The 6,317-nt window shown below is 50.5% G+C and overlaps 1 long non-coding RNA gene across 1 annotated transcript; it reads left to right on the top strand.

Annotated features, from left to right (window-relative positions):
* Positions 1 to 3,936: 3,936 nt before the first annotated feature.
* LOC147005816 (uncharacterized) lies at positions 3,937 to 5,844 on the top strand. Its single transcript, XR_015044863.1, has 3 exons — positions 3,937 to 4,108; positions 4,728 to 4,896; positions 5,775 to 5,844. It is a non-coding gene; the product is annotated as an uncharacterized LOC147005816 (long non-coding RNA).
* The last annotated feature ends 473 nt before the right edge of the window (positions 5,845 to 6,317 follow it).

Genomic DNA, 6,317 nt, shown 5'->3' with positions numbered 1-6,317 from the left:
GGCCCCCAAGCCGCCCAAGTGGCCCTTTTCACTCCTGGAAGCCTGCACCCAACAGTCCCCTACGATGGAGCATCCCCGCCCCTGCAGCCTCCACAGCCAGGAAGCCCAGGGAAGAGGAGGAATCTATTGTGCAGGAATGGCCTGCTGCTATGGAAACCAGCGCTCAGGAAACTCAGCAAAGATCCATTCTGGGGAGCCGGGTTGCCTTGGGGGAGGGGAAGAGGCCAAACTGCGCCTCGGACTTTGCCCTCCCATTACCCATCCTGTGATGCTGGGCAAGTCACTTAACCTCTCTGAGCCCTCCTTTCCCTCACCGGCCTGAGAGCAGCAGCCCCCATTAGCGTTGGATAATCCCAGCCTCCGATGACTGAATGTCGCGCTGCGGCTTTCAAGACTGAAGATGGGCCAAATTGCTGTGAGCTTTCTTTCATTACCGCAAGCTCAAAATATTCCAGTGCCAGCTTGCTGAGCGACCCTGTGCCACGGAGGACCGGCAACGATTGCAATGATTGAATTCCCTCTCGCGGAGGCAGTGGGTCCACCCTTAACACACACACTACCATACACACTCAGACGCAGCATGCACACAGGTGCTGAGCTAGGCTGCCCACAAAACAGCTCGGTTTCTGCGAGGAGCTCTCGCTCTCGGTATCACTCCATCTGCAGCGCCATAGTCAGGATCATCTGAAGGCTTCGCTAGACTTCCCACTTCAGGAGGCCTAAGTCCAAGCCCAATAGCTTGACCTTGGAGGCCTTTAGCATCTCTGTCCTGCCCCGCTCCTCCTGATATTATCTCTGGATTTATGAGGGTCTTTCCTGAGAGGCAAAAATTGTATCTTCTTCTTCTTCTTCTTCTTCTTCTTTTTTTTGCCACAAATCACTCAGCATCTGGCCCACTTAGTTCCCTGTGAGGGTTGGAAAGGCAGAGACCAAGGGGCATAGATATTCAAAGTGACAGGAACTGAAACTACCCACCCCAAGAAGGTCAGTGAAAAGGTTACCCTCTCTGTGCCTTCGCTTTCTAGCACACACCTCCCCTATCTACAGTAATATGTCACACACTTGAATTCAACACACACAGCCATAGCACATATAGATCCCACCACACATCACGAGCTCCCATCCATCCAATACCTGGAGTCTCCGAACCCCTTGTGTATCTTGCTACCTTCTTGTGTTTCCTGATATGGTTCCCTTGCCCCCAAATCCTGCTGCCCAGGTTCCTCCAGGGCTCCTGAGATGCTCCAGTTCTACTCCCCCCCCCCCTTATCTCATTTACCCCCTCAATTTACAGAGAATGTGTGCCCAAGATCACACTGGCTCTGTGGCCAACAAGCCTAGGTCAGGAACAGATTCTTTAGGAGTCACTGAGTCAAGCCGCTCCAAAGAGCATCCATGTATGTGTTCCCGTGTTCCTTCCGCCAGCCAGGCTGTTTGTTTTCCTAAAAAACATTATGCTCCAAGCAGACGGCTCAGTGCTGGGGACCCAGGAACACACGAGGCCAGCTGAGATAAGGACATGCAGCCAAGAGAAGCAGGCAGATGTTAAACAAGTAATTACAAACATGATGGATGCCACAAAGGAACAGCGGGGCCAGACCCTAGGAATGATGCAGGAGGAAACCAAGGATTCTCACTTGTATGAGGTTTTTGTTGGTCTTCTGGGCCTCCCTGCACAGAACCTCCTTTGTAAAGCCCCGAGGCCTGCAGACTCAGTACCATAGGTCCCTGAACCCATGTCCACCAAAAAGCATGGTAGGGTTAGACCTGAGTTTTGGGGATTATGTTTTGTAACCACTCACCATATCACAGGCAGACTCAGCTCCCAGCCATTCATCTGACAGGCAGAATCAGTTCTAGGGCACAGATAAGCAAATCGAGGGCTAGAAAAGTCAAGTGACCACTTGCTAAATATGCTTACAGGTAGCAGCAGAAACAAGCAGTGCCCAGTCGTCTTACCCAAGATTGTTCGCTTTGTGGCAACAGTTAGCAACCCAGAATTGGTAACCCTGACATCATGGGGGATGGCTGTCCAGCCAGGCACTTCCAGTTACCAGCTGTGTGCTTTCAACCGTTTGTCTAACTCGTCTGAGTTGTTTCCCATCCAACTGTCTCTGGTGTGATGGTACCTGTAAGGATTTTACTGCCCAACCTGCTCCCTTTCTCTCTGCTCTCCATTTCCATCCCTCATCTCAACCACACCCGCCTCAAGGACTCCTCTCACTGGCAGGCCCTGACCCTGCTCAGCAGTTTTGTACATACCGCTCCCTGGGCCTGGCAACTTTTCTTCCTCATATCCACAGTTCTACTTAGAGACCTTCTTGGCATCCTGGCAGAAACAGGTCCTGTGACACCACCCTGGATGCCACTCAGCCTGGGTTTTTCTCCCCTGCGCTTCCACCAGCTCCTACTCCCAGCCTCTTGCAGCAGAGAGCTTTGGTTCATTCACTGTGGTTTCCCAGCCAAGGCACTTGACTCAGGCCACCGGGAGTTAGCAAGCCCATAGAAGCTCATGCCAGACCTCTGCACGTCCATGGCCTATGCATACCCTTGGCAGCTCAGAAGGAGTGCCCTCTCTCCCTAGCTATTTGGTGACTGGGTTGATTCTGAGCATACCTGATCCCCAGTCAGCCAGACAACAAGGTCTAGGCAGAGTGTGTTCACAACTGTACAAACAGACTCTCTGAGAGGACAGCTATACAGCCTTCCTCCTATGTAGTAGGTCTCTAAAAGGGTACCACTGGATTCCACGGGTCTCTTTCTCCAGCACCCTGGAGCTGGCAGGCAATGGGAAACCATGCCTAGGCTTGGCAAAGTCTAGCAGGGCCTCAAAGCCGAGTGCCAGGTCCCTGCCAGCTCCATTCCCTCCAAAACAGCCACCAATTGTCCCAGAGCTCCCGAGTTCCCTGAAGTCCTTCCAGAGGCCACTCTCTCATGGGGACACTTACTCTCAAAGGGACCCCAGGCAATCTGCTTCCTGCTGGACAGGCATGGTGGTCCCAGCCTCACAGGAGTCCCAGGATTTTCATGCCCCACTGAGAACTCACAGCCCAGAGCCTGGCAAGGACAGAGAGCCAGAGCAGGCCACTGCTCCAGTTAGCATTTGTATGCGGATGCTGGCCCTGAACAGAAGCTAAGGATCCATCAGCCCAAAATAAAGCTCTCGCTGAAAGCAATCCTAAGAAGACAGAGCGGGGGGAAAGGGAGCCACCAGGGCCCTCTGTCGAGCTGAGAATTCTCCATTCTCAGGCCATACCCCAATCCTCATGTATAGGGTTCACTGGATAGGTTCCTCAAAGCTCAGATTGCTATGGCAAAGATTCATTTATCACCCATGGCAGTGCCCTAACTCAGGGGTGGAGCATCTGTATCAGAATATGATACCAAAAGCTTTCTAAAAGGCTCGTCCTAGGTCCATCCTGCTGGATTTGGTGAGTGTATTAGCTACTGTTCTGTTGTTCTGACAAAAGCAACCTAAAGATGTGTGTTTGGGGGATGTAGCAAGTCAAGTGTACAATCTTCCATGGCAGGGAAATTGTGGTGGCTGGATCATAAGGCGACTTGTCACATTGTATCCAGAGTTAGGAAGCAGAAAAGGTGAAAGTTGGTACTTAGCTGTTTTCCTCTTCGTTCATTCTGGAACTCTAACCCACAGGATTGGAGGATTGGTGCTGCCCGCAGCTGGGATGATTCTTTTCATCTCAGTTGATCCAATATGTAAACATCCTCATCCACATTCCCAGAGGCTTATCTCCTAGGTGACTCTAGATGCTGGCCAATTGACAATCAGCATTCACCATCCTAGCTACCTTGGTCTCAGCTAGTTCTGAGTTTGAGACTCACTTAGAGACAACTGTGACATAGCGGAACTGACTTTTCATTTGTCAGGTAAACAGGTCCTTGAGTGGAGTGGTGGGGGGGGGGTATCCATGAGGGATCTGGGGATAACAACTTTAAAGTGAGCTTCATCAGCACACATTGTGTGTTAGGTCTTCTCTGAAGTTTTCACACTCACTTCATCCTCTTGACATCTCCATGCGGGAGACAACACTCTTCCTCCATTTAGCAGATAAGAGCTGCATGAAGCTTCCCATGGAAGACGGCAGAGGTAGGTTACAAGACTAGGTGGAGGCCCTAGAGGCTGTCCTCTTACTGTCCTCTCTCCATCCTGAAGCCCACAGTCGAGTGGGAAGAGAAGGAGTGTTCTTGACATTCAAGGGAACATACTCCATGGAAGGAGATATATGCATGGGCCAGGGAAGTGCAGGGCGTCCCTAGCCAATAGATGGGAACCTGATGGGGCTTTGCCAGTGGCTCATCCGTTTAGGACACTTGTTGCTCTTGCAGAGGATCGGGATTTGAGTCACAGTATCCACATTGTAGCTCACAACCATTTGTAACTCGTTACAGTGGCTCCAGTGCCCTCGTTTTGCCCCCCCCCCCCCCCGGCACCAAGCACATATGTGAAACATATACATACTAGCAAGGCAAAATATCCATACATAAAACAAAGTAATCTACCAGAAAGGAAGTGGGGAGAAATAAAAGAAGGAAAGAAGAAAGAGAAGGAGCCTGATGAAATCCTTCTTTAAATGATACCCCCAAGAGTTGGTCTTATAGGTGAGAATTAGCTGTGTAGATGTGGTGAGAATGGTGCTCTCTGCAAAGGGAGTAGCCATTCAAAGACATAGTTATGTTCACAGAAATGCCATGTGGTATTTGCACAGGTTCAGGGAAGATCTTGGTGACAAAGAGTTTGAAGAGCTGGTCTGTACCCCAAGGACTACAGAGAAACCACTGAACTGTGGAGAGCACAGCCTTGTCACTAGAAAAACCACCCAGGGCACAGCCTGGCTGCACTGGAGCAGAGACTGAAGACAGATCCAGGTTGCAGAGGTTGGCAGGACCCTACTGAGCAGTGGCTGGTGATGGGCACTGCTGAAGCATAGTGGGCAGGGGATGTGAGAAGGAAGCAGACAGATTTGGAGAAATCTTGGACAGGGGGAGCTAGTGAGCAGGAATGCTGGGTCTGGGCCCGGGGTCAGGAGCAAATCTGATAGAAGTGGGAGGTGTCTCAGTGGAAGTCAGGCAGAGCCTTCAAGGCTAGGGACAACAAAGTGACCTTGACAGGTCCCAGCACCAGCTTTGGCCTCTAGCAAGTGGCCATATTGCTTGTCATCATTAAGTCTATCTTTTCTCCTCTGTGGGTCTTTGAGAGGAGAGTGACTGCCAGTTCCACTGCCCTCTAAAAAATCACAGAGTTAGGGAGGGAGACACTCCCACTGTCTAGGAGATTGATAACATCACCCATCAGGAACATGTTCAGGGCCCTAAAGCTACACTATTTCAGGTGTATTTTGGCACTGGGAATCCCAGGATTCCAGAAGGTCACCCTCACCCCCACATACCCATAAGCCTTCTTGAGTGCCCCACATTGTGTTCCATATGCGCCTACTGATGGGGAATTATTGGAGAAGTTGAGGCTCAGTGACACACAAGGACAGAGTGTCAGGATGCCAGTTAGGAATGGGGTATGGATATGGCCCCAGACCCAAACTGGATCCCCACTTGAAGGTTGCCTAGAGGCAGGTGCCTTCCACCTCTGCCTGGCACAGTGGAAGTCATACTTGGAGGTAATCATGTGGCAATGCTAAATGGCTGCAGTCAGGGAGCCTCCTGTGGACACTGGGTGTTTTTCTACATCACTGTGTAAGATCTGGGGTCACTCCTTACCCATTGTTGTACAGCCAAATACCTGTGACCTCTCCTTCTAGGCCCAGCAGTAATCCTGGAGAACTGATGTGGGGTATGAGGATGGTGAGGAGTCAGAAGGTGAAAGGATAGAGGGGGTCCATCCTCACTGAAGCCTACAGGAGGATCTGGAGAGCCTGAGACTAGGTTGTGATATCCTAGCTGCAGAGCTAGCCTGGCAACAAAAGATATTACTACCAGATAATGGGTAAAGTGTCTTGTTATTTCATTAACTGTATGTCAAAGACTGTCTCTGAGAGTGTTCCAAAGCTTTCAGAAGCCTACACCCTTGATAGGAGCTGGTAATGGTTAAGAGGAGCTGGCATGGGACAGAGGGATGTTGCTGATGTGGGGCCTCATCCTAGACTCCCAGGCCTAGCCCCAGGACAGGGACCCAAGATGAGCCTAGGGATCACATGTGCCAGCATGTCCCCCGATAGAGCTTCTAAAAAATTAATTAATGATTAGAAATTTTGAATTTTTAATATTTTTACAATTATATGCCCGTATATAATGTGTCATACCATATTCGTCCTCATTATGCTGTCTGGTCCTGCCTACCCCCT

The sequence above is a fragment of the Mus caroli genome, unplaced genomic scaffold (assembly GCF_978045245.1).
Source record: "Mus caroli unplaced genomic scaffold, Mus_caroli_1 scaffold_2, whole genome shotgun sequence".
Taxonomy (NCBI): Eukaryota; Metazoa; Chordata; class Mammalia; order Rodentia; family Muridae; genus Mus; species Mus caroli.
Note: the sequence above shows the minus strand (reverse complement) of the source record. Positions and strands in the feature narration are given on the sequence as shown.